The sequence below is a fragment of the Lepisosteus platostomus genome, unplaced genomic scaffold, assembly GCF_059453375.1.
Source record: "Lepisosteus platostomus isolate fLepPlt1 unplaced genomic scaffold, fLepPlt1.hap1 Scaffold_61_H1, whole genome shotgun sequence".
Taxonomy (NCBI): Eukaryota; Metazoa; Chordata; class Actinopteri; order Semionotiformes; family Lepisosteidae; genus Lepisosteus; species Lepisosteus platostomus.
In genome coordinates, this window is record NW_028291677.1 from 341545 (window position 1) to 362301 (window position 20757).

Consider the following 20757-nt stretch of genomic DNA (forward strand, 5'->3'; position numbering starts at 1 on the left):
CAGATCCCGCCACACTAAGAGGTGAGTGGTTCTGTTCGATCACAGCGCTAGGCGAATCCCCAATCCCCTCTTGTGCGTGGCGACAGAAGAAGTCTGGTCTGTTTCCGCCTGGTTTCGAACCGGGGACCTTTCGCGTGTGAGGCAAACATGATAACCACTACACTACGGAAACGGTGGTAAGATGTGCCCAGCGGCCCAGTGCTGAGCTTCGCCAATGCGACTCAGCTGCTTCCAGTGCCTTTATTGGGGTGCGCTGATGGACCATGCTCTCTCTCCAGAGACCAGCACGCCTGTCATGGACGGAGCAGGAAAGACGGCGCCACATTCTACAGCCCTCTCCACTCAATCGACGAAATCGGGCTACTGAAGTGGAGAAAATCGCCTCTCCAGAAAGTGCAAATATCATCTTGGAGAGTATAAATCCTATTGCCGAAGGTCAGCCCTGTCTACCAGAGTAACCCTCCCACCTCCTGCAGCGATGGTCAGCTCGTCTCACACGCGAGAAGTTTCGGCTGGAAACAAGCGCCCCCTCTTCTCGCACGTTTTGCACGTTGAGTAGTTTTAATGCGGCTCCTTCGTACACAGTGCTGATCTTTTGGAAAGCAGGAGGCAAAATTGACACGTTCCCATACCGGGAGTCGAACCCGGGCCGCCTGGGTGAAAACCAGGAATCCTAGCCGCTAGACCATATGGGAGTGCACAACCCTTCTGTTCCGGGCATCATGCAAGCAAACTACATAAATATGAGAAAACACGCAAGAGAGTTGTCACTCAGAGTGTCGAAGGGTCGATGTATACTGGGACTCAGTTGAAATGCAACGTCAGGACTTTTCCGAATTATGTCACACGAAGAGAGCACAGGCTTTTCCGCCCTGCCACGTGTGTATCGGTAACTCGCCGTGATCGTATAGTGGTCAGTACTTTGTGTTGTGGCCGCAACAACCCCGGTTCGAATCCGGGTCACGGCAGAATAGGGGCGTCTGCTTTTACTACTTGCACGAATGAAGGCAAAAAAAAGCCAATTGATGTGAACGAACGGCGCTTTACAGAGGAGTACTGCCTGACTGGATCGTTGATGAACGACAGAGGCCACTCCGACCTCTTCTCGGGTTTCTTCAATGACTTACTAAGGATCTTCTTCACATTCGCCCATGCAGGGGAAGCCAGTTACACCAAAGCAAACGCAGGAAAGTGCATTTCAAGCAGAGACCAGGAGGGACCTGTTTACACCAAGAGTGGTCGGAATATGGAACAATGCACCCAGCCCTGTTGCTGGAGTCGATTCTTGATTAGATCTTGGGCTTACTAAGAGGCCCCCGCTGGATACTAATCTTTCTGTTGTTCTCGCAGGTGTTGCGCTGCTTTTGAGCCGACAGAGCTCGTCTTGGTCTGTCGGGATAGCCCAATTGCAAATGTTTGGCTCCAGGTACAGAAGGAATGTGCGTTTGGTACAAGAGTGCATGAAGGCACCGGAAATACATTGGGATCAAATGACTGGTGGTTCAAGACCTCTGTGAAGTGCAGGAGCGTGCAAGAAGAGGCTGTTTTCACCCGGTCTCGAACCTGGGACCTTTCGCATGTTAGGCAAACGTGATAACCACTACACTACGGAAACCTGTAGGGTTTGTTGCTGGTGTATCGCTTGCGTTTCGGGCTGAAAAAGGGAAGCGTCACTTTAGGCAGGGGGCGCTGGAGAGAGGAACAAAGGGCGCGATGAAACAAAAAACCGAAACCCGGGATCGAGCCAGGGACCTTTAGAACATACTCTCACGAATCGTTAGAATACGTGCGTTTCATCATCAATTGCGTAACAACCACATTCGTTCGACTTGAGCCATCAAGCTCATAGTTTTCAAATCTTGAAAGCTGTCATTGAGCACATCATAGTGTGCAGTACGCCCCGTAACTTGCGTACTTCAACAGAAAGAAGAGCAGACAGCTCCATAAATATGCGAGGCGCAGAGAGTGCAAGGCGAGCCGCACACGTTTCGGTGGCTGAGAGAGGGCAGTTTTTGCTTCTGCATTTCCCAAGTAAGGACGCATGACAACAAGCGATCGCGGTGCTCATTTACGACATAGTGGTGATGAGTTTTCACTACGTGTTCTTTTGAACGAGCAATGAGGTTGCTGCCTTGGACAGCTGACTGCACGCTCTCATTGTGCCACGTGATGAGTATTCACCAGGCTCGTTCAGTCATTAGTCACATTCCATCGTTTGCCATAAGCAGATGCTGCAAGGTGATGTGGATATCAATTCCCAGTCTTGTGGACGAGGACAAAAAGAGCACACAAGGGCTCATCCGCGAGTTGAACCCAGGACCTCCCACACCCTAAGCGAGAATCATATCCCTAAACCAATGAGCCACGGCGGCACTTGCCATTTTATTCTGTCAACGAGCTTGAGGACGGGGGAGAGGCATCATTCGCTCGTCCAGTCAGACCTTCATCAATAAGTCAAGAAAGCTGCAATTACACGACTGCCTTGCAGACGAAGGGCAGTGAACTGCAACTGGTAAGAGGGGAACAAGCGGCACTAGGCATAACCCCAGCAAGGGGGGTTAGCTTGCATGGTACAGCGCTTGCTTTGCACGCGAGAGGTAGCGGGATCATTTCCCACGTCCTCCAGGTGTGTGCTTAGAGCTTGATGTGCCGAAAGGTGTCCTTTAGCCTGTGGTCACGCCTTGTATGGAAAGCGTCATGCAGCTGTCAATCATTTCGCAGCCACGCCCCCTCTTCATCTTCTCTCTGCCTTAAGCGTCTCCGCCACTCTCTCTTGACATTTCATGTCAGCATGTCAGAAGTCCGAGTGACGTTTTTAATGGCTGAGTGAGGGCACGATGCTGAAGCAGAGAGGCCACTTCAGCCAGAGAGACTTGTGCTAGGTGAGATCTGAAAAACGGACTCGCAACAGAAACAGACCAAAAAAGTATCGGTGAGATCAAAAGGCAAATGCAACATCCAGCAGAGGGCGTCTAAAGATTAGGGAACGGGCGACTGAAATCCATATGAGGCAAACTTTCCGGCTGTGTACTGCAGCTGGCCTCGTAGGCGTAGTTGGTAGCGCGTCAGTCTCATCGTCTGAAGGTCCTGAGTTTGATTCTCACACGGGGCAGGGCTGCTTCCTCTCTTGTTCTTTTCAAACACTTGCGGCAACTGTTCGCTCATAACCACGTCTGGAATGCGTGACCTTTACACGGGGGAGAAGCAATGCCGCATCCCTTTTCTAAAGAACATTCACATTCAGAAATAAGTCAAGAAATTTGCCATTACTTTAGCTCGCGCTTCTGTCAGCCTGCCCATGTTGCCAAAGAAAGATTCACTCGGCGTCAACATGACAGAACAGCGATCACTTGAAAACACTGTTCCACACTCCGTAAGCAAGAACTTCAGTGTTTGCAGTCACCCGATATGCCGATAGTCAAAGGAGCACAAAACACGAAGCGTCAAAAGACAAGATGAGTTGATGGAAAGAGCGTTGAATTGATGAGCACAAAAGTTCACCTCGTACAATAGGCAACGAAGGTCCCGGCGTCATCATCGCACTTGAAAGGACTGCCTTGCAGACTAAGGGCAGTGGGAGGTTGCTGTTTTGAGATGGAGGCATTGGGATGGTGGGCCGAGATCTATTCTTCTTAAGGAATTCTTCATCGTGAAAGATCGGTCCACAGGTCATCCAAAGAACTTACAAATTTTTGGGACTCAGGGAATCACGTGCTTCCGGAAGGGAGTGAAGTGCTCAAACACATGACATGCCCCCTTGATCTCACATGCACAATTCTGCTGCAACATGCACAGCTACCGTCCACACCAGGCAGTGGGGCTTCAGCAGAATTTGCTACGCTACCTGCAATTACATATCCAGCTGCACACATATACATGGCCCCTCTGTCCTTTTCAGGATCTCAAAAAAAAGCATAGCGTGGTTTTCCTGCAACCTGATTGACCGCATCTCCCTCAGAATGTGCCCCGTTGCATTCATTGCTGAAGCAGGACGGAGGCTAACGGGCATGCCAGAACAGTTAGGCTCAGCGATCTCTCCAAAATATTGTGGTTGTAGTGGAAGAAATATGGTTTAAATTGTACCTTGGTATTTCAAACTCTCTCTAGAATGTTATCCATTTCTATTTTATTTTGACAGGAACTGGCTAATGACACTAGATGAAAAGAGAAGAAAGAAAACACAACGTTTCGGCCGTGGAGCCTTCTTCAGGTGTGAGGGCTCCACAGCTGAAATGTTGTGTTTTCTTTCTTCTCTTTTAAGCATGGAATAGACCTATTACTTGTTCCTTTGCAGCCTACGCATGCTGACACAGCTCCCCACCTGAACTGCTAATGATGCCTGGTAGTTTGTGGTACTTGGGTATTGTCTTATGTTTGCTCAAACTGCATATGTGTGATTGCATATTTTTGGGTATTTTCAAATGTCAATATTTAATTCACTGACATTCCTGTATGCTTGGAAGAAAGGTAGATTGGATTTGGCACAGGACGCCTGCCCATATTTGTTGATCATTTTTGGGCTGGAAAAACAGCCACAAAAACAGTCATAAAAAGTGTATGAAAAAAGCTCTCTCCAATATTTCCCTTCTCTTCGCCATGGTTACACTGCCCGTTCTTTCCGTCTTCTGTCCTTCTACAAAGATTCCAGGGCTCTTTTTCCACCATCTTTTTCTTCTTCTTCTTCTTCTTTTTCACAGCCTTAGTCCCAGACTGTCCTGGGGTCAGCTGCTTTGGTTGCTCTTCTCCATTTGTCTCTGTCGAGCACATCTTCTTTACTCACTTCACATACCTCCATATCTTTTCTCACACAATCTATCCATCTCTTTCTAGGCCTGCCTCTTCCTCTGTTACCTTCCACCTCAAATTCCATTACCCTCTTTGTTACTTCCTCAACGTCCCTCCTCATGATATGTCCATACCACCGTAACCTCGCCTCTCGCATCTTCTCAACCACATTCACCACCCTACATCGTCTACGGATTTCTTCATTTCTGATCTTATCCTTCATTGAAATCTGCAGAATCCATCTCAACATCCTCATTTCAGTTCTTCTCATCAAGTTCTCTTCCCTCTTTCCAACTGCCAAGCATTCAGCTCCATATAGTAGTACAGGTCTAATCACAGTCTTGTACATTTTGCACTTTAACTTTCTGGGAATTTTCCTGTCACAGATTATTCCAGTTATCTCTCTCCACTTGTTCCATCCAGCTTTCACTCTTTGTTTTACTGCCTCCAGTGTTTCTCCTCCCTTTACCAGTTTTGATCCAAGGTATTTAAAGTCATCAACTTGTTTCAGTTTTCCTCCATTTGTCTCCTCATTATTGGTCATAGTATCTCCTCTTCTCTCCATTACCATTATTTCAGATTTTTCTGCATTCATTTTCAGTCCACCTTTTTCCAGACTCCTCTGCCATTTGAACACTTTCTCCTGTAGTTCTACTTCTGAGTCTGCCATCAGTGCCACATCATCAGCAAAGATGAGTTCCCAAGGCACTTCTGTTCTTACCTCCTCTGTCAGTGTGTCAATAATGTTTATGAAAAGGAAAGGACTTAGTGCTGATCCTTGGTGTACTCCAACTGTGATTTCAAACTCTTTTGTCTCTCCCTGTTGTGTTATCATCTTCGTAGTTGCATCTCTATAGGTTGCTTGAACTAACTTCACCATGCTTTCTGGTACTCCTTTCTTCCTCAAGCACCAATAAACCACCTCTCTGGGCACACGGTCATATGCCTTCTCCAAGTCCAGAAAGGCCACATACAGCTTTTTCCCTTTCTCTAGTGTCTTCTCCTGTAACTGTCTCATCACAAAAATGGCATCTGTTGTGCTTTTCCCCACTGAGAATCCAAATTGTGAGTTGTGGATCCTGATTATCTTCCTGAGTCTCTTGTCCAGAATTTTTTCCAGGATTTTCAATCCATGTTCCAGAAGTTTTATTCCTCTATAGTTTTTACACTCCATTGGGTCTCCTTTCTCCTTGTAGATGGTAACCATACTGCTTTTTGTCCATTCTTCTGGAATTCTCTCTTCCTTTGCAATATTGTTTAGCAATCTCGTCAGCCACTGAATCCCCTCTTTTTCCACCATAATATCAGAATTTTTTTTTTCTCTTTTAAAGGCTGTAGGTGGGGTGTGATGGACTGTACCACTATCATAGAAGATTTTTTCAGGACACATCGCAGTTCCATAGTAGAATTTATCAATAGTAGAATTCCATAGGACATTATTTACCAACATATTACCCAGTGTGAGACTCTGCCAGTAAACCTCAGAGCATTGAGTTCTCCACTGATAAAGATGGCTGTCTGAAGTCATGAAATCCACTGCTGGGATGCCTGAGAGACAGTAATTGAATCTTGGCTGGAATTAGGCTTTCTATTAGTGTTGATCTTTGGGAATTATGTGGTAAAAAGGGAAAACTCCTTTACTTTAGTCAATTTGAATGTTCAAATGTACAGAACCTGCAAAACTAAGCAATGAAAAAAATCCATCACCACTCTCATGATAGCATAACTCATAGTCTCTGCTGTTGTGTAACAATACACACTTTCAATTTTCTTATCGCCTGTCTCCAGAGAGAATGTTGTTAGTGCTGATGACCTTGAATTAGACCTTGTTGACTCTGTAAAACAATCTTCCTCTGCTTCGATTTTCACTCAGATTGATTTTGTTCTCAGATTATTCCTGGCAGGACTGAGTTTCTAGGAAATGAAAAGTGAAAGAAAAAGTACAGAAGATCAGCCCTTGAATATACAACATTGTGCAGTGAGATTGTTAAATGTATTAGCTGCTATCCCGTGCTAGAGCCTGTTGTGGTAAGCAGTGGATGACAGGATCTAGCACAGATACTAATGAAACACTGTTGAAAGATAAAACACTTGAGTCTTATTTTAGTTTTCTATTTCCCTTTCATTTGTGATGTACTGTACAACAGGCCACAGAACATGCACAAAAACAGATATGCACACATTCACACCAGGCAATGACAGTCTGCCCAGTCAGAATCTGAGCTGAGGTATCAGAATTCTGAATTCCCTGAATTCTGTCATGGATCATCCACAATAAGGGCAATGTTTGAACACGAGGATCCCCAGGAGAGAGCCTAGTAACATAAATCTTGGAGCAAAAGCAGATGATTATCTTCATAGTTTGTGTGGTTGAGCCAAAGTTGAGCATGAGGATATGTGAGTGTAGTGGAAATCTAATGAGTTAATTGATTCTTAAAAATGTAGAGAGCTTTAAAAAAAATATATTGGTGCTTTTAGATAATATTTCAAGGATATAACTGCTATGCTACAGTACGTGCAGAATTTTAGAAAACAGTTCGTCAACAAAGTACACTGTTTAGGTTAGTTTAGAAGACAATGTACCAAAATAATATATGCTGTCTGGGTCATTAGAATTAGCTGAAAGTAACTGATAAGCTTTGAATAACAAATCTAGTTTTCTTCTCTCGCTCTATGATGTAATCTGTTTTCTCTTAGAGAAAGGGGAAGTTTTAGAAGGGACCAAGTGCTGAACTTTTTTACAGCGCAACGTCTTATAAAAACCCTGTACTGCTTGTAACAAATTGAGTCTCTGATGCACTTTGCGAAGTGGCAGCAGGGCTCCCAATATTGCAATATTGAAATAAAGACCTTACTCAGGTGAGAACTCTCTCTTGTGGCTTCCTTGATAGTTAAATTTCCATGACAATTTGGGGGCTCGTCCGGGATCACAAACCTGAACGCGAACGGCTGCTGAAACTCCATCCGGACCCGGACAATTTTAGCAAATTGGACGAACCTCGGAGGATAAACTGTTTATCCTTCCAGAGACGCGTCTGGAGAATTGGCAGCTGTCTGACGTCAGTAAGTGATCCTTAAAAATTAATAGTTTGAGAAGCGAGCCACAGGGGTGTTCTCACGCGGGTTTGATGAGTCTGGGACTCATATAAAGAACTTATCTTAACACAGACGTGTGGTTTTTGCTCTGCGGAGTAGTTAATGTGATAAGGTTCTAAGTAAGGCACCGATCGGTAAAAATGGGAAATTAAAATTCAGAGACGAAAATGGGACCGAGCAGTCCAGCAAAAGTACATGTACGACAAATTCGGAGAAACAATTATAGCCTGGGTTAGGGAAAAAAATTATGTTCATGAACTGTAAAGCTAGGGTAATAGGTGTAAGGGAACTTGCACATAATTTATATATGATAATTAGGGGCCCATAACTATGAAGGATCTTTGTAAGTGAATCAGAATGGACAGAGGAAAGTTGAATTAGGAAAAAGAAGTTTCCTGAAGAAGGGGAAACTTAGAAGAGAAGGAGAAGAAATGAAAGAAAATGAATTGGAAAACTTATTTAATGGAAAGAGGAATCACAGAAATAATGGGAAGCTTAAAAAAAGACTAGTCTTGAAACTAAAGAACAGCAAACTGCAGCTAAAGTCATGGCCATGCGTACTAAAAAGAAAAAGTCTCCACCGAAATTAGAAAGCGGTCCGGAGCCACTTGTTTGTGAAATACCAATGTGCACTTTTTCAGGTCCAGAAAGAACTCCACCATATGTACAGTACATTGACATTGGTCTCCTAGTGAATTATTTGCATTAGTTAAGTCTTTTCCTTAATTGCCTGATGATCGTAAAGAATTTAGAAGAAAGGCAAGCGCCTTGTTCTTGATTGTCTTAAGCCTAATTACAGTGACATAACCTTGTTGCTAGATCATATTGTTCCTAAAGGTTTTCAACATCCTCTAAAAAGGAGGAGGCAGATTGGCGGATACGTGACCCAAATGATGAAGAAGTATCCATCTAAATTAAACCACACGGACATGGGGAGGAAAAGTTAGGCGGCCGCTTCTAAAAAGAGGTAAGGACTCCTCTTTTCTAAAAAGTCCCTTGTCCTCTCCATGTTGCTGTGGTGGGTTCAGGGTTTTCCTGAAGCTGAAGCGAGTACAACAGAAAAATGAGTTAATGGTGTATGTGTTTTAGATGCCTGTTTTGTGAAGGTGGGGTAGAAAAGGAGGGATTGCTGAAGGAATAGCATCTCGCCCTGCCCGTGCGAAAAAATCCAGGTGTTGCATCCTGGTACACGACTGCAGTACGGCTGAAGGTAGCAACTAGAACTGTACTCGAGGAAGAGCCGAAAATGGTAACTCGATTCAACTGTGTGTTTAAAGCCAGGATTTGGAACCTGGTCCGTGTTCCCGAATTGTGATAGTTCGTCAGTTTGTCTCGACTGGGGGATTCCGCGGGGCGCGTGGGAGATGTGAAAATGGTTTGGTGTGAAGGAAAAAAAAGTTTGATTAATCCAAAGTGAAACTTAAAAGAAATATTGACTGTCAGACGGAATTTAGGCTGAACAGGAATGTAGAAAAGTGTATGAACCTTTGGATAAAAATATTTAGAGGAATATTTGAGAATTCAACAGAATATCATAGATGAGACGCAAAAATCCCTGATGGAAAAGCTAAAAGCAATGGCTGAACGAAACGAAGTTGTATATGTAGAAAAAGAGAAAGCAAAAGAAGAAATAGAACGCCTTAAGAGAGAATCTGGGAGAAGGGTGGGAATTAGTGTGGAGATTTTTGAAAGAGCATTACCCACCGAAAACTGATTAGAGAAAATTAACAGCATGTCAGCAGAAGGAAGTGAGGATGTTTTCAGATTTTACAGAAAGGTTTATAGCTTTATGGATAGTATACTCGGGGTTAGCCGATGAAAAGGAAGTGAATGAAGATACTTCCACAGTAATAAAACAAATTTACTTGAGTTGGTTAAAACCTGATGTTGCCAAGAATGTGCAACTATGCTTTCCTGATATTACGAACAGAGACAGATGTGATTTAATAACTCGCGAAGCATGCATGCAGAACTGCGAGCGCTGCAAATGGGTGGTAAAAAGACTCCCAAGGAGGAGAAAAGGGAGCCGCCAGTTTGTCGAAATTATTGTGCGACTTTAATGTTATACCGAGATATAAAACCTCAAAGACAGAACTACTAATAAGCTGGTGTGCAGTTACTAAAAAAAAAAATGTGTTTTTTGGAGAAATTGTAAGAAAGAGGCTTGATTTCACAATTAAAGAACTTGTCAGAAGCTGAAACGAGAGCCGTGTGTGAACTAACAGTTTTAATCTAGTAAGCCCCTCTGTAGCCTTCCTAAATTTATCTCAGGATTTAAATAAAAGTGAAATAATCTTACAGTGTGCAGTAACTGTGGGGCACAGGAGCACAGCTGTCCTGTTTTTAGACTAAAACAGCATAAAGATGTGATATAACGTTTTCTAACGGATAACAGGAGGCTACAGGAGAAGGAGTGTAAGGGTTGTGTTTAAAGCAAATATAAGCTGTCACAGTCTGCTTGGGTAAAGATGTACAGTTTCAACTACTGATGTGGGTGGGGGACACCCCAGACCTATTTTAGGCCCAGACTGCAGCATTTTATAAGGAATAACTGCATGAAATAGCATTTATGTAAACTAACTCAATAGAGTTATGTGATATTGTGATTGTTTTACCTAATGAGGGAATCCATAAGGCCGGACTACTCCAAGTATTGGATCTTGAGAGGAAAAAAAGGAGTATAAAACCAACTACATGATAAAGCCAGGGTGAATGCCTTCTCAGAACGAGCTTGTCTAGTGACGTACTGGTTTAAGGGGGGTAGTGCAGTCTAAAGACAAAATTGCCTTGACCCCTGCAGCAGAAACCGTTTTTGATGTTTTGAAACAAGCTTTCTTGCAGGCACTGGCTCTGGACTGGATTCCCTCAGACGGATCATCTGTATGTAATCTGTATGTAAGTGAAAGAAATGGGTCGTGAGCTGTTGTGCTGGTGCAGGAGCATGGAGATAGGCATCGTCTGGTGGGTGGCCCGGTGGCCAAGGGGCCGTGTTTATGTGTTGTGCAGGCTACCTGCCTGGCTGTATAAACTGTGAATAATCTGGTGTAGAACTAGCAGACCGAATGAAAAGATTTAATTGAAACTTGTAAATATGCTAAATGGAAAATTGTAGCAATTTATATAGACTGTATATATACATTTGGTGTATGCCACAAGTTTGGATGGCAGTGAAGGAATAGGGATTTCCCCAACATGGCAGGGACTCCAGTTAAGAATGCTGGGTTTGTCTCTGAACTGTTAGAAGCTTTGCAGCTGCTGACTGAAGTAGCTGTGGTAAAGTGTAAATCACATAATAAAGAAATGTTTCCAGTAACTCGAGGGAACAACTTTGCAGATGTAGCTGTCAGGTGAGCAGTACTCGTAGAACAGGAGTCTGAGACCCCTGTGAGACCTCTGTTGGTGAAAAGGGGACAGCTACAGGATATTCAGGCTGAGGCCTCTAAAGCAGAGAAAAGGACATGGTTAGAAAAGAGTGTGGTGCTGCCAGCACACTGGACGCTCTGCATGCCCTCACAGCCTAATGCCCTTTATAGCTCGACAAATGCACTCTGTCGGACACCTGGGTGGGGACCGTGTTTGAAGCAGTACCCACTTATGTGGTATCTCAATGTGATGCTTATCAAAGGAACTCAACTACAGTTCAGGTGCAGGTGCTACAGCTCAAAAGGCCTGCTCCTGAGAAACCTTTCACGCAGTAGCAAATGTTTACAATTTACAATTGTAAAGGGAAACCTTGGCTCTTATCATCTGTTTTCCCAGTGGGTTGCTGTCACTGCCTCTGTGTCTACCAAACACTTGATGATGGAGATAAGCCCTCAGTGGGCACTGACCTACCGCTTGTATTATGATCAAGGGACAGGCTGTGGCTGGATTATTCGGGGTGAGATGGACTGAGATCACCCTCAGTCTGCTGGAACAGTGGAATGAAGGAACAGAACTCTAAAAGATCGACTAGACATCAGAATGAAGGAACGCCATGGAATGCGGGCTGGATCAAACAGAACTGTGTAATAGAGCCTGTTTGATATCATCACAAGCCAATCAACAAAACTTCCTGGAGGGATGAATTTGGCTAATGGATTGTTAAATTTGCTAATTCTCTATTGTAATATTGTAGGTTGTTAATTGAAGTGGTGCATGGGGCTGGTGAACAGGTGCTGGACACTTGGAGACCTCCAGTAGAGGGAAGACACGACCTGATACCTGGCGAGTGGGTATGGTGAGGAAGATATACCCTGCCAGATGTTGCAACCCTGCTGGGAAGGACCATATCAAGTGCAACTGACTACCGACTCTGCCATCTGAGTGACAGGACGAGATCGCTGGATCTACGCATTGCGCCGACACCGAACCACTGCACCAGAGACTGAGTGAACATTAATTATTATATTGTAACTGTTTCTGTGTTTGTTGAGCTTCCTGAGGGGGGGCGACAGTGTACCTGTTAAGTGTAATGAGTTTTACTTTGATAAAATGGGGATATGGAATCAATACTTTATCAGTCAGCCACAAATAATAATCAGAGCTCATGTTGGGATTGTATTGCTATAGAAGATGCTCATGGGAGTAATCCCCTTTGATAGAGGTGATTATTTAGGTTTATTGGCATGGGTAAATAGCCCTTCTTTTAGTCTGAGTGTAACTCAGATATATTAAAATGGAAATAACTGTATGCTCCTCGCTATAATCACAGTTTTAGGCCATTCTCTATTAGGGTGATAGACAGCTGTTTAGGTGAGCAAAGACTAAACAGTACTTGTATTCTAGACAATTATTAGCAAATGAATGACTTAGCAAAGCACATCTATGATGAAGAAAAATATATATCATAATTATAATCCAGATAATTGGGGCATTGGTGCATGGCTACAGTCTGTGCTAGGAACCTGGAGAGGGTCTCTGGTTCAATACATATTTGTGTGTCTGGTATTATTCGTTATGATCATACTGTTAATAACCTGCTTGAAAAACATGTGGACTAAAGCTGCTGCTTCTGTGCTAATTGTACGCCCTGAAGGGATCATGAAGGTCAAAAAATGATTTCATGGGAAAGGTTCTCTTATCTAGTGGCAGAACCTGATGGGTAGAACAATATAGTTTTAAGGGGGGTTACCCTTGGGAGTGATTCCCCTAGATGCACATTATTATTATGGTTTGTTTGTTCTTAATAAGATGTTTTGCAGGAACTGACCAAAGAGAAATTTTACAACTTCAGCTAGAATTGTTCTGCAAAACGGCACAGCTGAGGCAGTGGAACAATGTGTAGATTTTTCTAAGAGTTATTACCCAGCTGTTGACCAATCTTGTAAAAAAAACCCTAAGAAAAATGCTGGGCTCCAGCCCACAGGGATTTACCTGTGCTGTAAGAACTAATGCGTGAATAAGGAGACTGGATTCTGGTGAAAGACAGGAAAAAGAAATGGTGTTCACTCAGGTGGAGGGGGCCGTGCCAGGTGCCCTGAATTCATGCTTCCCACTGTAAAAAGGTCACAAACGAACTGAGCAAAGAGCAGGAGTGATGTCTCCACAGGGATAGATGGGGATCACCTGCTTGGGACTGATGTGCACAGCCTTTTTCCTTTTTATGTGGAAGCCTGTCACCACCCAGAAAGAGGAAGAATCTAAACGTGAAGCCTCTTTGTATACAAACTGGCTGAATGAAACTGATAATGAGGGGGATATGAGTAATTTGTGGTACAAATTTATAAATTATACTGTTAAGTTAAAGAAATTTAATGCATCTTGTTATGTATGTGCTTTAATGCCTCATTCTACAGCCTCACCCATGCAACTTTTCCCCCGACCAGTTGATAGTCACATTTCTGAATGCATAAGTCTAGTGGCAGGATTTCCAAAGCCAGATCCAAGATCTTTTCCCACCTTCACCATAACGTATTTGACCTACTCAAAGGGGCATCCATATGCAGCCGGCCTGAAGATAAATAAGTCTACTACAGTAGCATTAGGCTTTGTTTCTCCCAGTGATCCAGCAGTGCATTTTGCTATTCACTTCAATGTTACCAGTAAAAAAGCAGAATGTCCTCCTTTGTGGGATTACCTAAAGAATCACATTACCTGGACTGATTCTCCTGTTAAAATAGCAGTTTACCTGCCTTCTAAGGTTAATCACTCTTATTGCTATGAGAATAAAGGTCGTGGCCCCTCAGTAGGAAGAACAGGAGGCTGTAGCGCCACGGTTACTAACCATACTTTATCTAATGGAACTATGGTTTTGATGGATTGGTATTGGCAATGTGCTACAAAAGTTTATGATAGCCTTCCTCCCCAGTGGAGAGGAGTGTGTGCTCTAGTCACGCTACACCACTCCATTCTCATTGTCCCAGTAAACTCTTACTTGTTAAATTCAATGAAGCCCCTTCAGAGGGAGTCAAGGGTTAAACGCGCTCTCAGTTGGGCTGACAGATATGGTCCAGATATTTCTAAAGTACCAGAAGACCATAGACTATTTACTGCAGCTGAAATGATTTTTTCCTCAGGACTGAGTATTCAGGCAGTAGCTAATGCCCGCTGGTTACAAATTACTCGCTATGAAATGTACTCGTTTATTAACATCACGTTAGAAGGCTTAGACGCTATCAAACAAGAATTAAGGGGAGTTAGATTAATGGCACTTCAGAACAGGTTCGTGCTGGATCTACAAAATGCAGCATCTGGAGGAGTCTGTGCTTTAATAGGAGACTCCTGTTGCACATTTATTCCAGCAAATGAAAATGATTACGGAAATCTTACGCTTGCTATTCAACATTTGAAAGAACTGAGAGACAAGGTGGACAAAGAAAGAGGCATTAAAGATACACCTGCTTTTCTCTCTTGGTTAGAATCACTGTTTGGGCCGGGGGGAATGTGTTTTTTCAAGTTACTAACACCAATTATAGTAGCTGTGATACTTGTCTTCCTGTTTTTGTGTTGCTGTTCGACTTGTATTATTCCAATGCTTCGCAATATGATAATGAATATGTTTGCGCATCAGTATGTTCTGATAAAAACGGAAGAATCTGAAGTATGGGAGCCTCCTGGGAGTCCATATGAAGAATCTAACTTTTAATCATTTTCAAGAATAAAAAGGAGGGAATTGTAGTGGAAATCTAATGAGTTAATTGATTCTTAAAAATGTAGAGAGCTTTGCAAAAAAATATATTGGTGCTTTTAGATAATATTTCAAGGATATAACTGCTATGCTACAGTACGTGCAGAATTTTAGAAAACAGTTCGTCAACAAAGTACACTGTTTAGGTTAGTTTAGAAGACAATGTACCAAAACAATATATGCTGTCTGGGTCATTAGAATTAGCTGAAAGTAACTGATAAACTTTCAATAACAAATCTAGTGTTTTTCTCTCGCTCTATGAGGTAATTTGTTTTCTTTTAGAGAAAGGGGAAGTTTTAGAAGGGACCAAGTGCTGAACTTTTTTTACAGCGCAACGTCTTATAAAAGCCCTGTACTGCTTGTAACTAATTGAGTCTCTGATGCACTTTGCGAAGTGGCAGCAGGGCTCCCAATATTGCAATATTGAAATAAAGACCTTACTCAGGTGAGAACTCTCTCTTGTGGCTTCCTTGATAGTTAAATTTCCACGACAACCCCCTTCCTTGAAATGGACTCCGTGAATGCTTTTACTGCTGCCACCCTGATGAAGGCTCATTCAGAGGATGGCTGGCAGGAAATTGGTAAGAAGAAAAAGAAAAAGAAGAAGGTAACAGGTGAGACCGAAGAGAAATGTGTTTTGTAAAGACTGGTTCCACTTTCTTATGTAATATGGATCTAAACATAAGGCGTGCTGGTCAATGGAGAGAGAGCACGGTCCATCAGCGCTCCCCAATAAAGGCACTGGAAGCAGCTGAATCGCATTGGCGAAGCTCAGCGCTGGGCCGCTGGGCACATCTGACCACAGTTTCCGTAGTGTAGTGGTTATCACGTTCGCCTCACACGCGAAAGGTCCCCGGATCGAAACCGGGCGGAAACAGACCAGACTTCTTCTGTCGCCACGCACAAAAGGGGATTTGGGATTCGCCTAGCGCTGTGATCAAACAGACCCACTCACCTCTTAGTGTGGCGGGATCTGCACAGTGCATGTCGCAGCGCATCCTGCTTTCACTTCAATGCGCGTCCTGATGTACCCCGGTCTCCCGCGTGACAGGTGGGGACAGGTGACAGGTCCACGTGACAGGTCCTATACTAACGAGGAAGACATCTCTCTCTCCGACCCCCGGCATCGTGTCCCGACCCAACGTGCTGGAAGCCGACTCGTGCTGTGATTCCTTTACGGGGCAGAAATGACAACCGAGGAGCCGAGAGATCATTTCAGCATTTCGCGTCTGAACGGAAAACACAAACGACCAACTCGGAATGATTTGCCTTTGACGCTTATCAAAGCGTTCTTTGTGCATCGAACAGACCCACTCACCTCTTAGTGTGGCGGGATCTGCACAGTGCATGTCGCAGCGCTCCCTGCTTTCACTTCAATATGCTTCCTGATGTCGAGTCGTGTGCCGTGCGGAGGCTCTGAAAGCGAGAGCAATGAAAAGGTGCACGACGCTGTGTTAGAAAACAGAGAAGTGAAAGGCAGTCCTTTCTCTAAGGAGGTAAAAGAAAAGCTACTCCCCGTCGGGGAATCGAACCCCGGTCTCCCGCGTGACAGGCGGGGATACTTGCCACTATACTAACGAGGAAGACATCACACGCTCCGACCCCCGGCATCGTGTCCCGACCCAGCGTGCTGGAAGGCGACGCGTGCTGTGATTCCTTTACGGAGCAGAAATGACAACCGAGGAGCCGAGAGATCATTTCAGCATTTCGCGTCTGAACGGAAAACACAAACGACCAACTCGGAATGACTTGCTTTGGACGCTTTTCAAAGCGTTCTTTGTGCACGACAACTGCGCCGCCTAGCAGATACAAATGGGTTGTACAACTTTGAAGTAGCAAATGGAAGAGGGCTAAGCCTCCTCTCTCTTAGCCCAGGTTCGATCTGTCTCCCAGAATCACCAGGGCGCACGCACACACACACACCCGTGCCGTTGAAGTACTCTGCTTCATTTCTAAGGGCAACTCAACATTCACTCCTACCCCGAGTGCAGAAAAGACAGCGTCTGCAGCAACAGCAGCTCAGGTCTCTGCACAGGAGCTAAGCTGCCCCCATCTCCTCTGCTCTGCGGCTCCTACGGAGTGGAGTCCTGCCTGGAGCCGTGTTTGCAGGCGGCGGCTCCCCGCACCCTGTCTGTGCGTCGTGTCCAAGAGCTCCTGGGAGGAAGAGAGAGCCCTCCGACTCGGGGGCTTTTCCACGGTCTGTGTGAGGAGGGGCGGGTGTGTCCAGCAGCTTATCAAGCGGAAGCCTGGGGCGGCGGAGAGCTGTGATCGTGCAGACCTTGAGGTGTCACCTCTTTGTCTGCTTTCCCGCCCTCCCTCCACCCAAGCTCTGCTCCAAAGTAGCCCGGCAACCCCTCACACCTGCACGTGTCACAACCTAAGGTGTGGTCATGAGACACCCATGGGGTGTTGTTCTGTTCTTGCTAATTGTTTCCTGCCCGTCGCAGGCAGGAGTCCATGCGAGGAAGAAGCGCTGGACAGAGCTCAGAGGGCGCACCTGGGTGGCTTTCCTTCTGAGTGACGTTCCTGCAACACTCTCCCGCTACTCTTGGTGCGCTCATGCCGCAACACAGGAAGGCTGGAGCAGGTGGCTGTGGGCTCTGTGCACCGCCGAAATAGCTCAGCTGGGAGAGCGTTAGACTGAAGATCTAAAGATCCCGGGTTTCGGTGTTTTGTTTCATCGCGCCCTTTGTTCCTCTCTCCAGCGCCCCCTGCCTAAAGTGACGCGTCCCTTTCTCAGCCCGAAACGCAAGCGAGACACCAGCAGCAGTCCCTGCAGGTTTCCGTGGTGTAGCGGCTATCACATTCGCCTAACACGCGAAAGGTCCCCGGTTCGAGACCGGGCGGAAACAGCCTCGTTTTGCACGCTCCTGTACTTCACAGAGGTATTGAGCGACCGGTCATTTGTTCCCAATGTATTTCCGGTGCCTTCATGCACTCTTGTACCAAACGCACGTTCCTTCTGTATGCGGAGCCGATCATTTGCAATTGGGCTGTGCCGACAGATCAGGACGAGCTCTGTCGGCTCAAAAGCAGCGCAGGACCTGCAACAACAACAGAAAGATTAGCATCCAGCGGGGGCTTCTTAGTGAGCCCAAGATCTCATCAAGAATCGGCTCCAGCAACAGGGCTGGGCGCATTGTTCCATTCTCCGACCACTCTCGGTGTAAACAAGTCCCTCCTGGTCTCTGCTTGAATTGCACTTTCCTGCGTTTGCTTTGGTGTAACTGGCTTCCCCTGCATGGGCGAATGTGAAGAAGATCCTTAGTAAGTCATTGAAGAAACCCGAGAAGAGGTCGGAGTGGTCTCTGTCGTTCATCAACGATCCAGTCAGGCAGTACTCCTCTGTAAAGCGCCGTTCGTTCACATCAATTGGCTTTTTTTTGCCTTCATTCGTGCAAGTAGTAAAAGCAGACACCCCTATTCTGCCTTGACCCGGATTCGAACCGGGGTTGTTGCGGCCACAACACAAAGTACTGACCACTATACGATCACGGCGAGTTACCGATACACACGTGGCAGGGCGGAAAAGGCTGTGCTCTCTTCGTGTGACATAATTCGGGAAAGTCCTGACGTTGCATTTCAACTGAGCCCCAGTATACATCGACCCTTCGACACTCTGAGTGACAACTCTCTTGCGTGTTTTCTCATATTTCTGTAGTTTGCTTGCATGATGCCCGGAACAGAAGGGTTGTGCACTCCCATATGGTCTAGCGGTTAGGATTCCTGGTTTTCACCCAGGCGGCCCGGGTTCGACTCCCGGTATGGGAACGTGTAAATTTTGCCTCCTGCTTTCCAAAAGATCAGCACTGTGTACGAAGGAGCCGCATTAAAACTACTCAACGTGCAAAACGTGCGAGAAGAGGGGGCGCTTGTTTCCAGCCGAAACTTCTCTCGTGTGAGACGAGCTGACCATCGCTGCAGGAGGTGGGAGGGTCACTCTGGTAGACAGGGCTGACCTTCGGCAATAGGATTTATACTCTCCAAGATGATATTTGCACTTTCTGGAGAGGCGATTTTCTCCACTTCAGTAGCCCGATTTCGTCGATTGCGTGGAGAGGGCTGTAGAATGTGGCGCCATCTTTCCTGCTCCGTCCATGACAGGCGTGCTGGTCTCTGGAGAGACAGCACGGTCCATCAGCGCACCCCAATAAAGGCACTGGAAGCAGCTGAATCGCATTGGCGAAGCTCAGCGCTGGGCCGCTGGGCACATCTGACCACAGTTTCCGTAGTGTAGTGGTTATCACGTTCGCCTCACACGCGAAAGATCCCCGGATCGAAACCGGGCGGAAACAGACCAGACTTCTTCTGTCGCCACGCACAAAAGGGGATTGGGGATTCGCCTAGTGCTGTGATCGAACAGACCCACTCACCTCTTAGTGTGGCGGGATCTGCACAGTGCATGTCGCAGCGCATCCTGCTTTCACTTCAATGCGCGTCCTGATGTACCCCGGTCTCCCGCGTGACAGGTGGGGACAGGTGACAGGTCCTGTACTAACGAGGAAGACATCGCTCTCCGACCCCCGGCATTGTGTCCCGACCCACCGTGCTGGAAGCCGACTCGTGCTGTGATTACTTTACGGAGCAGAAATGACAACCGAGGAGCCGAGAGATCATTTCAGCATTTCGCGTCTGAACGGAAAACACAAACGACCAACTCGGAATGACTTGCCTTTGACGCTTATATACCTCTTAGTGTGGCGGGATCTGCACAGTGCATGTCGCAGCGCTCCCTGCTTTCACTTCAATGTGCTTCCTGATGTCGAGTCGTGTGCCGTGCGGAGGCTCTGAAAGCGAGAGCAATGAAAAGGTGCACGACACTGTGAAATAAACATTAATAAACGCATATATAACGTCGAAAACACATCTAACACTAGGAGTATACAGCACTCTGCACAGTGTACGAAGTAAATTATTTTCGCAGTAATTAATTATATTTACTATATTTATTATACACGTGTAAATTAATTACTGCGAAAATAATTTACTTCGTACACTGTGCAGAGTGCCGTATACTCCTAGTGTTAGATGTGTTTTCGACGTTATATATGCATTTATTAATGTCGTCGATTTTACGGTTGCAATTCGACGTTGATTATACGTCGAGGCGACGTATATATACGTATAGCCGTATTTTCGGCGTGAATATACGTATATTCGACGAATCAATGCCCACAGCTTGGCATACAAGGGTTTTGCGGAGGGGTCTTGCCACCTGCCTGAAAAAAAAAACAGTAAAATGTTTGAGTGCCTATAGAGTTTCTATTTTTATTTTCTTGAGAAAAGTTGATACCATTTCCTGGAAACCCCGTCCCCCATCAGTGCGCGGTGCCCGGGGAAAAATCTGTAGGGGGGCGTCTGATATTCTGAGCGGGGGTGATATTTCGGTTGAAACGGAGCTGTACGGTGCAGCTACCCAAATGAAATCTCGCAGCTATGCCATTAATTAGTGCTTTATGATAGAAGATATCGACTAGCAATCTGGTATTTGCGATGAAGTTCAGTTTCACATTTTTCGTCACTCTCACTGGAGAGTATTGCCTGGAGCGAAAAGTACCATAAGCGTTCATTTTTGCAGCTACATGGACGTTCTGAATTGTTAAGAAAAAATGTTGTAAAACCAACAGAAAGCACAGACTGCTATAACTAGTCCTAGTTATATAACGATTTTAAGTATAATGATAAACTACTGCAAGGAATCGGTCCACCTGAGCAAACAGGATCGTAATGTTGACACTCAATAACGACACTGATATGTGCAGCTCCTG

General features: G+C 45.4%; 6 non-coding genes across 6 annotated transcripts; 4 read left to right on the top strand and 2 right to left on the bottom strand.

The window, feature by feature from the left end:
* Positions 1-623: 623 nt before the first annotated feature.
* trnae-uuc (transfer RNA glutamic acid (anticodon UUC)) lies at positions 624-695 on the bottom strand. The gene has a single exon. It is a non-coding gene; the product is annotated as a tRNA-Glu (tRNA).
* Positions 696-896: 201 nt separating this feature from the next.
* trnah-gug (transfer RNA histidin (anticodon GUG)) lies at positions 897-968 on the top strand. The gene has a single exon. It is a non-coding gene; the product is annotated as a tRNA-His (tRNA).
* Positions 969-15793: 14825 nt separating this feature from the next.
* On the top strand, positions 15794-15866 carry trnav-cac (transfer RNA valine (anticodon CAC)). Its single transcript has one exon. It is a non-coding gene; the product is annotated as a tRNA-Val (tRNA).
* Positions 15867-16500: 634 nt separating this feature from the next.
* On the bottom strand, positions 16501-16572 carry trnad-guc (transfer RNA aspartic acid (anticodon GUC)). Its single transcript has one exon. It is a non-coding gene; the product is annotated as a tRNA-Asp (tRNA).
* A 1196-nt stretch (positions 16573-17768) lies between these two features.
* On the top strand, positions 17769-17841 carry trnav-aac (transfer RNA valine (anticodon AAC)). Its single transcript has one exon. It is a non-coding gene; the product is annotated as a tRNA-Val (tRNA).
* An 847-nt stretch (positions 17842-18688) lies between these two features.
* On the top strand, positions 18689-18760 carry trnae-uuc (transfer RNA glutamic acid (anticodon UUC)). Its single transcript has one exon. It is a non-coding gene; the product is annotated as a tRNA-Glu (tRNA).
* Positions 18761-20757: the final 1997 nt, after the last annotated feature.